Consider the following 13,071-nt stretch of genomic DNA (forward strand, 5'->3'; position numbering starts at 1 on the left):
GCGGAAGCAGCAGCCTCACCGATGTTTGGTCAATTGTAATTCATCCAAGCACAATTAGTATGCTTTAAATATTACCCTGCAGTTTGTTTTATGTGGTGAATTATAAAAATGAGGCTCAGCATGATTTGCAGCAGGTCTTCAAGCCTAGATAAGCCTCAGGACTTTTGTTTTTGGTTTTTTTTTTTGGACCACACCCTGTGATGTTCAGGAGTTACTCCTGTCTATGCGCACAGAAATCGGTCCTGGCTTGGGGGGGCCATATGAAACACCGGGGATCGAACCGAGGTCTGTCCTAGGTCAGCCAGCATACTAGGCAAACGCCCTACCACGTGCGCCATCGTTCAGGCCCCACCTTAGGACATTTTTGAAATTGCAATGAGTATCCATTGAAAAAGACAAAGATATAAGCAATTTCTTAAAATGATAAACTTTTAGGCATAAATGAATTTAAAGTGAAGATAGACCAAAAGTAGAGGCATAAATTACAGAGAAACAGGCAATAATGAGAGCAAAGGAAAACCATTTAAAAAAATAACAATAGAAATAAAATTTTCATTGGAAATAATCCGAGGCACAGATTATAGAAAAATGTCTGAAACTTGGAGATTAGATGATCATTACATACATATGAAAAGAAGAGTATGTAGGGACATTATGGAGAACTACTTACAAAAATATATTTGGTTAGAAAAGAAAACAATGTGGTAAATAAATTAGGTAGGTACACATAATATTTAGAGAAGTCAAAATCACATAATAAAATTTGTAGTAGTAATATGACAGGGATGTATGGATTTAGAAAAGCATTATCTTTTTATATCGAAAGAAGTAACGACAAGTGTGAAGTATAGGGCCAGAAGGATAGTACAGGCATTAAAGCACTTGTGTTGCATGCAGCGGACCTAAATTAGATCCCTGGAATTACATACAGTCACCTGAATACTGCCAGGAGTCAATCCTGAATACTAAAGTATGTAATTCCATTGCCCTAAATATTAAATAGAATTAAACAGACAAGCCTTGAGTGAATTAAGAACACAGAAAAAGAAAATTGTCTCCACTGTTTAAATGTTTTTTTATAACTCAAGAACTTTGGGCCACCTTTTCCTGTTCCGTTCCTGAAAATCACATCCTTTTCAGGCATGGGGTCCTACTGATGATCTAAGTCTTATTATACTTCACATTTGCAATGTCATAAAAGTGAAAAAAATCTTCACAAGGTTAGGCGGAATTTTTGAAAGTGGGTGTTATCATTAAAAGTAGAAGAGATAGATATACTTACCTGGCAGGGGAGATACCATGATCACGAAGGTGGTTTCCCCAGGGCGAGGCTCAACCATTGCTCTCTGGGTGTGCAGACCCCTACGATTTCCCCAAATGTGGGAAACTCGACTGCATAATTTGTGGTAGTGGGGGACTGCGTTTGTGCTCTCCCCTAAGGGTGGAAAAAGTAGAAGAGATAGGGAGGAAAAAATGTCTCAAAAGTACTTAGATTTGGTAATAAGTAAAAGATAACTAAAAAATGTATGATGAATGGTTCTGAAGGGTAATCTGAGAAAAATTATCTGAACCAATCAAATTATTTTTGAATTTTGCAAAGAAAAACATCCAAGAAATCTCAAATTCTTCAGTAAGATTGAAACAGAGTATGAGAAGGATGTGGGGGGGCAAGGAAATGTTGTGATTGATACATGTTGATCAGTGATAAGATTTTCATTTCCTAAAATATATTTAAAGATAATACTCATCACAATTAATATTAGGGAGCACTATATGGGTAGCAGTGAATATGTGGAGGTGGGGTTGGGGATAGATAGACAAACCTTACTTTAGAAATATTAACAAACAATGGAGAGGAAAGGTCAGGATTTATGTCAGACTAGTAAGTATACCTACCATTTAATTGAATAAGCAGACTGGAAAGGTTTATTTGGAAAAAAAGAAAACTTGAATAACTACACTAACAATTATCATGACAATATTAATAAGTGAGAGAAGTAGAATGTCTGTCTGGAATACAAGCAAGGGTGGGGAAGGAGGGAGATTGGGGGCATTGGTGATGGAAATCTTGCACTGATGAAGGGTGTGTTCTTTTTATGAATGATACCCAACTATAAACATGTTCGTAATCATGGTGCTTAAATAAAGATATTATTACAAAAATTGATTAAAATTATGTAGGGAATTAATGAGGCAAAGTTGCAATATAATAAAATGTTTTAAATGGGTGTTGGGGATACAAGTTTTTTTGGTTCTGTCAAAAATTTTGTTTTGGCGCTGAGAAAATAAGATCTGAGATTTTGAAGCAGTCTATTATGAACTGAAATGTGTTCCTTCCAAATTCACATGTCCTAATTCCCAATATATCCACGATATGGTATTTGAAGAGGTTCTTGAGAGATAATTGACTTTAGATAAGATTATAAAATGGGCCCTTGATGGAATCAGAAGTACAAACTGTCTCTATTTCATCTTGACATGTGACACACAAAAAAGATAATTGTTTTGTCACAAAAACCTCACTAGAATTTGACAATTGCATCCATACCTCAAAATATGATACAAATAAAATGTATTGTTTCAGCCACCCTCTATATAGCCACCCAGATTTTAATTTTTGGTAGTATGAACTGGATAGTATATGAGGCATAAGTGATTTCTTTGGGATGGGAGAGATATATTTTAGTGGGTCAGGTAATTTGCATACAGCCAACCCAGATTCAATCCCCAGCTCACCTATGGTTTCCCAAGCATTACTCACAGTGATCAATGAGCATAAAAACATGGGTAATAACTGAGGCATGGAAAGAACAGAAAGGGAAGAAGAAAGAAAGAAAGAAAGAAAGAAAGAAAGAAAGAAAGAAAGAAAGAAAGAAAGAAAGAAAGAAAGAAAGAAAGAAAGAAAGAAAGAAAGAAAGAAAGAAAGAAAGAAAGAAAGAAAGAAAGAAAGAAAGAAAGAAAGAAAGAAAGAAAGAAAGAAAGAAAGAAAGAAAGAAAGAAAGAAAGAAAGAAAGAAAGAAAGAAAGAAAGAAAGAAAGAAAGAAAGAAAGAAAAAGGAAGGAAAGAAAGAAAGAAGGAAAGAAGGAAAGAAAGAAAAAGGAAGGAAAGAAAGAAAGAAGGAAAGAAGTAAGAAAGAAAGAAAGAGGAAAAGAGAGGGAGAGAAAGAAGAGAAAGAAGAAAAGAGAAAAAAGAAAGGAAGGAAGAAAGAAAGAATAAAGAAAGAAGGAAGGTAGGAAGGAAGGATGAAGAAATAGGAAGAAAAGAGAAAGAAAAGGAAAAGAAGGAAGGGAGGGAGAGATTTTATGGTCATAATTAGGAATTATTTGTAGTATAATACATGGTTACAGCTTTATAAGACAATAAAATATACAATGTTTATGTGCATTTAATTATACAATTTTAGACATGAATAAGAAGAAAGACAAATTGAAAATCACTCTGGGTTGCCCTTTGGAAAGAAGAACATTTCAATAAGAAAACCCCTGCAGAAACCTTTGACCATGTAAATCAACAGAAAAAAAAAACAAATAAATAGTAAATTTTAATTTAAAAATCCTTTGTCTGAAAACAAAATAACTTTAACATAATAGCACTTGTAGATAATTGATTTTTAATATGTCTCTAGAAAGTTCCAAAGTTTCTTTATTGAATTCTTACTTAATCCTAACAATAATCCAGTAAAGAATGTACATAATATTATTACACCTTGGGGCCAGGGAGGTGGTGCTAGAGGTAAGGTGTCTGCCTTGCAAGCACTAGCCAAGTTAAGGACAGTGATTCGATTGGAGTCCTATATGGTCCCCCCAAGCCAGGGGCAATTTCTGAGACCTTAGCCAGGAGTAACCCCTGAGCATCAAATGGGTGTGGCTCCCCCCCAAAAAAAGAGTTAATACTGCCTTTTTGCAAGGCAAATATAAGATCCAGAGAGGTAAGTTAAAACCTGTCCATTACTGCCTTGCAAACCAATGGAAGAGCTAAAATTGTCATCTAATAACATTCATATGCTTGATAAGATTTGATTATTAAATACAAACTAATTTTCTTAAGTTGGGTTCTTGTCTTATATATGGACAATTCAAGTTTGATCCCCTGCATATGATATGGTCCCCTGAGCACCAGTACTTACTGAGTGCAAAGTCAAGAGTAATCCTAAACACTGTCAAGAATGATCCCCAAAAATGAAATAAAACAAATACAAAATACAACAAAGATGAATTTGAAAGGTACTAGGTAAAAAAAGGCCAAATTTTTCATGATTCTATTTTTATGTGTCCAATAACAAAATCAAACTCATAGAAGCAGAAAAAAATTATGAATCCCAAAGATGAGTGGAAGTATGGACAATAAAGTTTGTCCATCAGATAACAAAAAAAATTTTGGGAGTTCATTTGGGGCCAGAGGATTACAGGGCATTTGCCTTGCATGCAGCTGACCAAGGTTCAATCCCTGACATTTGATCCCCCAATTCTATAGGAATAATTCTTGAGCACAGACCCATGAATAGCCCCTGAGTACTACCAGGTATGGCCAAACTGCACTCCTAAAAGGACAGTAGTTTACAATACTATCTTGTATATTTGAAATTTTCTAAGCAGACAGATCTTTAATTGAATTTTCTCACTATGCCAGCACTTTACACCCACACAAATACACAAGAGGTAAAAAGATATGTTAATTAGCATGCCTATGGCTACCATTTCATAACATGTGTAGTTTATGTATATGATACTTATGTCAATGATATCACAATAAAGTTCTTAAGAAGTATATTTTCTGAAATATGTATAAATAATTCAACTCTACTTGTTTTGTAGCTTACAAAAATACTGGAAAGATCTAATATCTTGATCAAACCAAGTGAAATGAGAAACTTTTAATCCTCCAAATATTTCTTTACTTTCTTAATTGTGAGTTTAAAAATAGTGTCTATCAAAAATTTATTTTAACTTTTACAAACTTAAATTTAAATGTAGGGGGGATTTAGCAATTTTTAATAATAATTTTTATATTAGCATTTTGGTTATAGAAATATTCATAGTTTGGTTTCGGCCATAAAATATATACCACCCTTTACCTTACCAGTGCAATTTTCTCATCAGCAATGGCGCCTATTTTCTTCCCATCTCCCACCCCCTGCTTGTCTTTGGGATATGTATTCTGCCTCTCTCTCTCTCTCTCTCTCTCTCTCTCTCTCTCTCTCTCTCTCTCTCTCTCTCTCTCTCTCAATTGTGGTTTGAACTATTTTTAAAACTTTTTTTTTATTTTTGGGCCACACTCAGTGACACTCAGAGGTTAGTTCTGACTATGAGCTCAGGGACCATATGGGACACTGGGATCAAATCGAAGTCTCTTCTGGATCAGCCACTTGAAAGACAAACATCCTACTGCTGTGATATTGCTCCAGCCCGGTTTGCACTACTTTTAATGAAGGGGTGACATGCATATCACTTTGTCCCCTGGGATAGGTAATATCTAGATTTATTAAGGTAATATATAATAAGACATTAGTACATATCTTACCCTAACCTAGTTCTTGTCCAAGTGTTCAATTCCAACTACCATTGTCATGGTAGATTTTAGTGCAGTTACTGCACTTACTGCTCTTCATCGCAAGTTTTATATCATGGGTTAGTCCTCCCAGCCCTCATCTCTATAGTCTCTAGATATTATTATTATATCACTGTCTTTATTTTTCTATATATCCCACAGATGAGTGAAACTAACAAATGGGACTACATAAAACTGAGAAACTTCTTCACTTCAAAGAAAACATGTCAACTAGGATATAAAGGCTATCCATGGAACGGAAGAAACTATTCCTTATTTGCCATCTGATAAGGGACCAATATTAATATCTAAGATAAACAAGGTACTGACAGAACTTAACAAGAAAAGAAACCAAATCCCATCAAAAAATGGGGATAAGAAATGAACAGACATATCCTCAAAGAAGAAATACAGATGACCAAAAGGCACATGAAAAAAAAATGCTTCACATTCCTAATGATAAGGAAAAATGCAATAAAATAATCTAAAGAGGTATCATCTCACACCACAGAGAATAACACATCACACAGAATAAGAACAACCAGTGCTGGCTGGATGTGGAGAGAAAGGGACTCTCATTCACTGCTAGTTGGAATGCAATCTAGTTCAGCCTTTCTGGAAAACAATATAGATATTCTTCAAAAAGTTGGAAATTGAGCTCTCATATGATCCAGCTATCCCACTCCTAGGGGTATACCTTAGAAACACAAAAACACAATACAAAAAATGCCCTCCTTATGCCCATGTTCATTGCAGAGCTATTTACTGTAGTCAGAATCAGGAAACAACCCAGGTGCCCAACAACAGATGAGTGGCTAAAGAAATTGTGACATATCTACGCAATGGAATCTATGTAGCTTTTGAGAAAAATAAAGTCATGAAATTTGCCTATTCATGGAAGAACATGGAGATTATTAAGCTGAGTGAAATGAGTCAGAGAGAAAGGGATACAGATAGAATTTAGCAATGTTCTAAGTTCAAATCTAACAATTTATGTGTATTGTCATTTCAAAGAACAAGTTATTACTTTACCTATATTAGGCACTTATCTCTTTTTATTATTGATAATTTATTCAATCTCTTGGTCAGAAGAGTAATTCAACCAGGTGGACTGTTTCTTATTTATACTAGCACACTCAGTGACTATGATAGTAAAAGATTGTTGGATTTAGAGTGGTGGAGGAAAGTGAAAATTTAGTAGATTGCTTTTGGGGGTAATTTGTGGCTATATACTTTCCCCATAGGTTGAAAATCAACCAAAAGTGAGTTGATTCTATATAAGACATTGTTTAATTGTCTTTATAAACAAAATATTTCCAGGATAGAAAGAGCTAATTCTGCTAAAGGTGTTTGTGTGGTATATTAAAACAATTCCCATGAATGTCACTGAGGAAAGAGTACTTTACCTCTTACAATATCTCCTACAAAACTTTAAGGAAATTGCACCAAGTGTGGTGTCTGGGAATCAGAGGCACATCTGCTAAAGACATTTAAATTATAGCTGTATTTCCTCTTCCCGAAATAATATTTTTTAAAAATTAATATTTTAAGGTCCCAGAATTCTAATATAAATGGAGAGTATCTCAGAGATCTCTAAGAGTCTGTATGTTCTACTCAGGCTAATCCAATATGAACCAAAATTTCCACTGGTGGCTAGTCTGATGATGCAAGCAGAAGGAACAGGTTGGTGGTTTGAAGAAAATTTATGATTAGCCAGGGGTAATCACCACTAGACTTGCCAGACTTCTCAAACTGGTCATATTTACCACTCCTCTCTACTAGCTTCTAAAAAAAAAATGCTCCAAACACAAAGCCAGCACAAAGGGTGTGGTCTCTGTTTGTTCTGGGCAATGAACAGGGAAGCTATTTATTGCTAGAGCATCTCTGTTCAGTGACTAATGCTTCGACTGGAAAATTGGCCAAAGCTTTCTAGCAGTTCTTTCCTGCCAGCTCTCCTGGCATTCTACCCAGCACTTCCACTGCCCTTCCCCCCTTCTTTTAGCCCAGTCTGTTTTTATATTCCTAAAGCCCCCACTTAATAATAGTCATTGTTCCACGTTAACCTTGAGGATCTGGGAGGAAGGACAGTGAAGGGTGTAGCTGTATGCTATAATGAGCATTTGGCGCTATAGCAGGTGGAAAAGGCTTTGGGGATCTGGGCAGATTAGGAGGAGAGGGGGCTCTAGCAGATGTTGAAGCAAGATGATATATTGCTGCTCACTCTGGGATTCAGACAATACCATTGTAAAAGTAGAACAGGGAAAAGGGGGAAAAATTGATCCCTTTTGATACAAACTGGGCTAAAAACCAGACACACTTGAAAGTGAGCATTTAAGAAAGACAAATTAGTTTCCAGACCCTGGGTTTTTGCCTGTCAGGTTTTCTTTTTTCCCTAATGGAAGATCAATTGCAAAATTGTTATTTTAATTTGAATGTTAACTACATTCAGTGCTTGACTTATTTGCTATCAGTTTAAGGCTCTTATCTGACCTCTGTGGTAAAAGAAAAATAGAAGTAGATGAACCAAAATTTCCATACTTTAGATACTTTTAGAACTCAGAATTCATATAAAGCAAAGTTGAATGGCAATTAATTCATAAATGGCTTTGAAATTTGAAGAAATATGTATTTAAAGTTATCCTTTTGTTTGTGCTTTGCAGTGAAATAATATAATATAAACAAGTGTTCCATATTTTACAAAGTAAAGATAAACTTTAATTGATGGATTTGGATGCTGACCATTCCTAGCTCTGACTTTAATGTGGAAATTCAATTTACCTAATGTATAGATAAATTACCAATATGCTATATAATTTGCACAATTGTCAAAAATAATTATTCCCTATACATAGATTCCCATACATAGATTCCCTATACATAGATACCCATAACATGCATATGAAAGTTATGGATTTGGAAAATAATTATATAGAAGATAATTATAGCCAAACATATTAGTGATAAGATGATTGCCAAACATTATTTATATATAATTTAACCATGTCAATTTACTGGAATTTATATATACATTTACTAAATTTAGACTATAATAGGGGGAATAAAATTTTAGTTACGCATGACATTAAAAGTCAGAAAATATAATGGCTACCCTACATAACTCATGCTATATTATTTATGATTTGATTTACTTAGAAACATTTTAGAAGTGAACTAAACATTTTAATTAAAAAATTCTAGAGAAATATAAGAGAAGAAAGAAAGAGAGAGAAAGAGAGAGAGATGTGCTCAGGAGAGAACAAGGGCTCTTCAGAGCCCTTTTTTTCAAGCTAGGTCCTCTTACACATCTTTTTGTTTTTTGGAACATCTTAGCATTAATCCCATTGCTTTTGCATTCACTTTGCTTTTGGTGCACTAGGAGAGATGTCCAACGTCTTCCTACATTATTTTATGAAAGTTTTTAAAAGCACATTTCTGGTGTCTAGGGCATTTTTTTTCTCTTACCATCCCCTCCTGCCTCTCCCATGTTTGAGGGAGGTTTTCCCACCCCATGCAGTCCTTATTTAATTTAATTAAAATTTTTATAATAACATTTATTTAAGAACCATGATTACAAACATGTTTGTAGTTGGGTTTCAGTCATAAAAATAAAACCCCCCTTCACCAGTGCATCATTCTCATCATCAAAATCTATTCTGAATCTAAGACTTTGAGAACCAGGAGTCCTGAGGTTCCAGAGATGGATTTAAGTTTTTATTGTTGTTTGTTTTTGATTAAATCATAGAGAGAAAATTTAAACGTTGTGTACTTTTTACTTATTATTATTCTTATGTGAGATGATACTCACCTACATTGGTGAAGACAATATTCCTTAATTTTTGTTTTGTTTTTTGGGGGCCACACTTGGTTGACACTCAGGGGTTATTCCTTGCTATGCGCTCAGAAATCTCTCCTGGCTTGGGGGACCATATGGGTTGCCAGGAAATTGAACTACAGTATGTCCTAAACTAGCGCAGGCAAGGCAGATGCCTTACCGCTTGCACCACTGTTCCAGCCAATATTCTTTACTTTATGTATTCACAAATTCTTTCAGAAACACCTGAGATATCTGAACAATTTTGAGTCCACTCAAATAGACACTTAAAATCATTACATATACATATATTTTTAAGAACAAACAATTAATTAGAAACCTATTTGAGATCATGCTGTATTATTCCTCATCTTTACACAGCAATAAAGGCATGCAAAAGTATTTACATTGGCATAAATTCAATTTAAACATTAATATTGTTGCATTCCACTAGTGGTTTTCACTTGGATGAGGGTCAGTTAATACAAATTACAATACCAGCATCAACATATTAAATCTCATTCTAAAGTCTTCACTTTATAGTCATATGTATGAAGTATGAAAATAAAAGTTTTTGGGGCTGGTGAGATAGCATGGAGGTAAGGTGTTTGCCTTGCATGCAGAAGGTCAGTGGTTAGAATCCTAGCATCCCATATGGTTTTCTGAGCCTGCCAGGAGCTATTTCTGAGCATAGAGCCAGGAGTAACCCCTGAGCACTGCTGGGTGTGACCCAAAAACAAAGCAAACAAACAAAAAAAAGAAAAGAAAAGTTGTATAGGGGATTCTCTAGTATTGTTAAGAATAGTTATTGACCTTGCATTGTGGAGTAACATGCTTGGTGATGAAACCAGTGATGTGATGCTATTTGGACCAAAATGGATAGCATGAAGTACTAGAAACCAAACTCAGAGACTTGCACCTGTAAAGTATGTACCCCATATCTTTAAACTATCTCCCCAGCCAATAAATGATATCTTATTGTGAAGCTACTCAATGTCTCATTTTGGAAAGGAGAAATGTTTAAACAGCTACTTCAGAAATACAGGATATCATAGAAACAATATGAACACATTATATCAGAATTTAGAGAATCTTGAAGAGATGGATAATCTTATAACTTTTCAATCAGGAGGACATAGAAAATCTTAACAAATCACTGAGTTGCAAGATAATTGAAAAAATAATGTATCCCAAGGAAAAAATGCTCATCTTCAAGTGGTTTCTCTATAAGTGCTACGAAAACAATCAAAGATATCATACTACTTATTTCTCAAGAACTTGCCAAGCAATCTAGGGAATTAGAATTCTTTCAAACAAATTTTATGTTATCATTATCTTTTTAACAAAGGCAGATAATACATCACAAAATAAAAAAAAAATCAACAGAACAGTATCCCTGATGAAAATAATGTAAAGATATGCAACACTATCTTAGCAATTGAAAAACTTAGTTAAACAATACATTAAAAGATGCCCAAGTGGAAGTTATTTCAAAAATGCAAAGATGTTTTAATAAAAGTAAATTTATTACCTGAAACTATTGCTAAATGTAAACTAAACATAACACAAATATATGCTAAAACATACCACATACTTCAAAATACAGAAATATACCATATCAAAAAAAAAGAAGTAGTAACATAATATTAATCATGTAGACAGAAATTTTGACACAATTTAACACATTTTAATAGAATGATAATAGATACAATATACTTCAACATAACTAGGGCCATATAAGACAAACTCACTACTCACATTATATTCATATATAAAGAAATCAAAACTTTCATCTAAGATCAGTCACAAGGAGATTTACTTCTGCCACTACAATTCAATATAGTATTGAAAATATTAGCCACAGTAAAAAGCTATCACATTTACCAGATGACATGATGATAGCATGCATAGAAAAGAATAACAAATCCTTTTAAAAATACTACAAAAAATAAATGCAGTAAACTGTCTAAAAAATATTATACAAAACTGTTTGGCATTTCTGCATCTAAAAAATGAAGTAGAAGAAAAAGAAATTTTAAATAAAACCTTACTGTTGCCTCAAGAAGTCAGTAACCAAGAACTTCATTAGTAAAGGAAGCAAAAAACTTGAACTTAAAAATTCTGTCACTGTTAACGAATAAAAGGAGAAACAAGCAGATGGAAAGATATGGAAGAATTAACATCATTAAAGTGACAATCCAACATGAAGCCTTATATAATATAATATATAGCACAATTCCAATGACATTCTCAAGAAAATCAAATAAATGTTACTAAAAAACTTGTGAAGCCACAAGACCCAAATAATCAAAACTGACCTGAGATGAAAGAGTAATGGAGAAATCATGTTATCTGGTCATGGTTAAAACACAGAAATACATAAAAGAAGTAGAAAAAACAACTGTAGATAAAGCCAGAACTGAGTGGAAAGGGCATTGTGATTGTTGTTGTTTTAGTTTTAGTTTCTTGGCCTATACTCAACTGTCTTCAAGGGCTTCCTCCTGGCTCAGTTGTTAGGGATCACTCCTAGTGGTTGAGGTGTTTATACGGGGATGTGTGGATCAAACTCCTGTCTGCCACATGCAAGGAACTCTACCCACTGTATTATTGCACCTGCTCCTGTACTTGTGATTATATCTTAGCTCTATTGGAAAATGCAAATGTCTCCAGTAACTAGAAAAACTAGTGTGTTGGTTAATAGTATAGTACTATATTATTTTACTAAACACGTGTTCTCTAGGTGGAATAATTTTATGACTAATTTTTACTGTAACTAAGAGATTGCTCTTGTGGTCTCAGAGGAAATGATATATTGAAGGCCAGAGTGGTGGCACAAGCGGTAAGGCATCTGCCTGGCCCACAGCCCTAAGACAGACCACGGTTCGATCTTCCAGCGTCCCATGTGATCCCCCAATCCAGGAACGATTTCTGAGCGCATAGTTTGTCCTTGGCTAGCATGAGCAAGACAGACATCTTACCGCTTGCACCACCGCTCAGGCCCCATGTCTGTATTTTTAAAGAAAATTAATATTTTTATGAATATAAGCCTTTTTGAAGAAGCTATATGTAGTGACACTTGTAATGTATTATAAAACATAAGAATATTTATTCTATTATTAAATTTACTTTTTAATAGCTTTTCAACTATGTAACTTCTTGTATATGAACACTATTGTCAGTTCTAAATATCAAATTCATTCATTAATTAGTAATCTCTTTTAAATCAGGTTTGATAATATAGAGCTTTCACTTTTTTTTTTGTCCCCCAATTCACAATACATACCCGGCAAGGGTCCTGTGTTGAGGTGTATATGGGGTGCCTTTACTGTACCTCCTCTTTCTATACAGCCAGTGTAAAGAACACAGCCTGTGGTAAGAATTGGGAGGCCTTATTTTATCTTTTATTTATTTTATTATTTTTTTTTCTTCAGGGCAAACTAAAGTTGTTTTTTTAAGTAAGAACTCATTTAAAGGACAAAATTGATTAACATAATGAGGTAAACTAATATAACATAATATAGTGACATAACATAACATATAATATAATTGATATAATAATAATACATGTAAGTCAAAGAAAGTTTCTGATTAAAAACACAATTTTTTTTTTCCATAATGGCTTACATATCTTTCACTGTAGTATTTTGGGTACATATTCACATTGAATCAGGGGAATACCCATCACCTAATATGTCCTCTTCTCAATCAAAAAT

The 13,071-nt window shown here is 34.1% G+C and overlaps 2 non-coding genes across 2 annotated transcripts; one reads left to right on the forward strand and one right to left on the reverse strand.

Moving 5' to 3' along the window:
* Window positions 1–1,274: 1,274 nt before the first annotated feature.
* LOC126002382 (U1 spliceosomal RNA) lies at window positions 1,275–1,438 on the forward strand. Its single transcript, XR_007493102.1, has one exon. It is a non-coding gene; the product is annotated as a U1 spliceosomal RNA (small nuclear RNA).
* Window positions 1,439–12,614: 11,176 nt separating this feature from the next.
* Window positions 12,615–12,747, reverse strand: LOC126002631 (small nucleolar RNA SNORA51). Its single transcript, XR_007493313.1, has one exon. It is a non-coding gene; the product is annotated as a small nucleolar RNA SNORA51 (small nucleolar RNA).
* Window positions 12,748–13,071: the final 324 nt, after the last annotated feature.

This window comes from Suncus etruscus, chromosome 2, assembly GCF_024139225.1.
Source record: "Suncus etruscus isolate mSunEtr1 chromosome 2, mSunEtr1.pri.cur, whole genome shotgun sequence".
NCBI lineage: Eukaryota > Metazoa > Chordata > Mammalia > Eulipotyphla > Soricidae > Suncus > Suncus etruscus.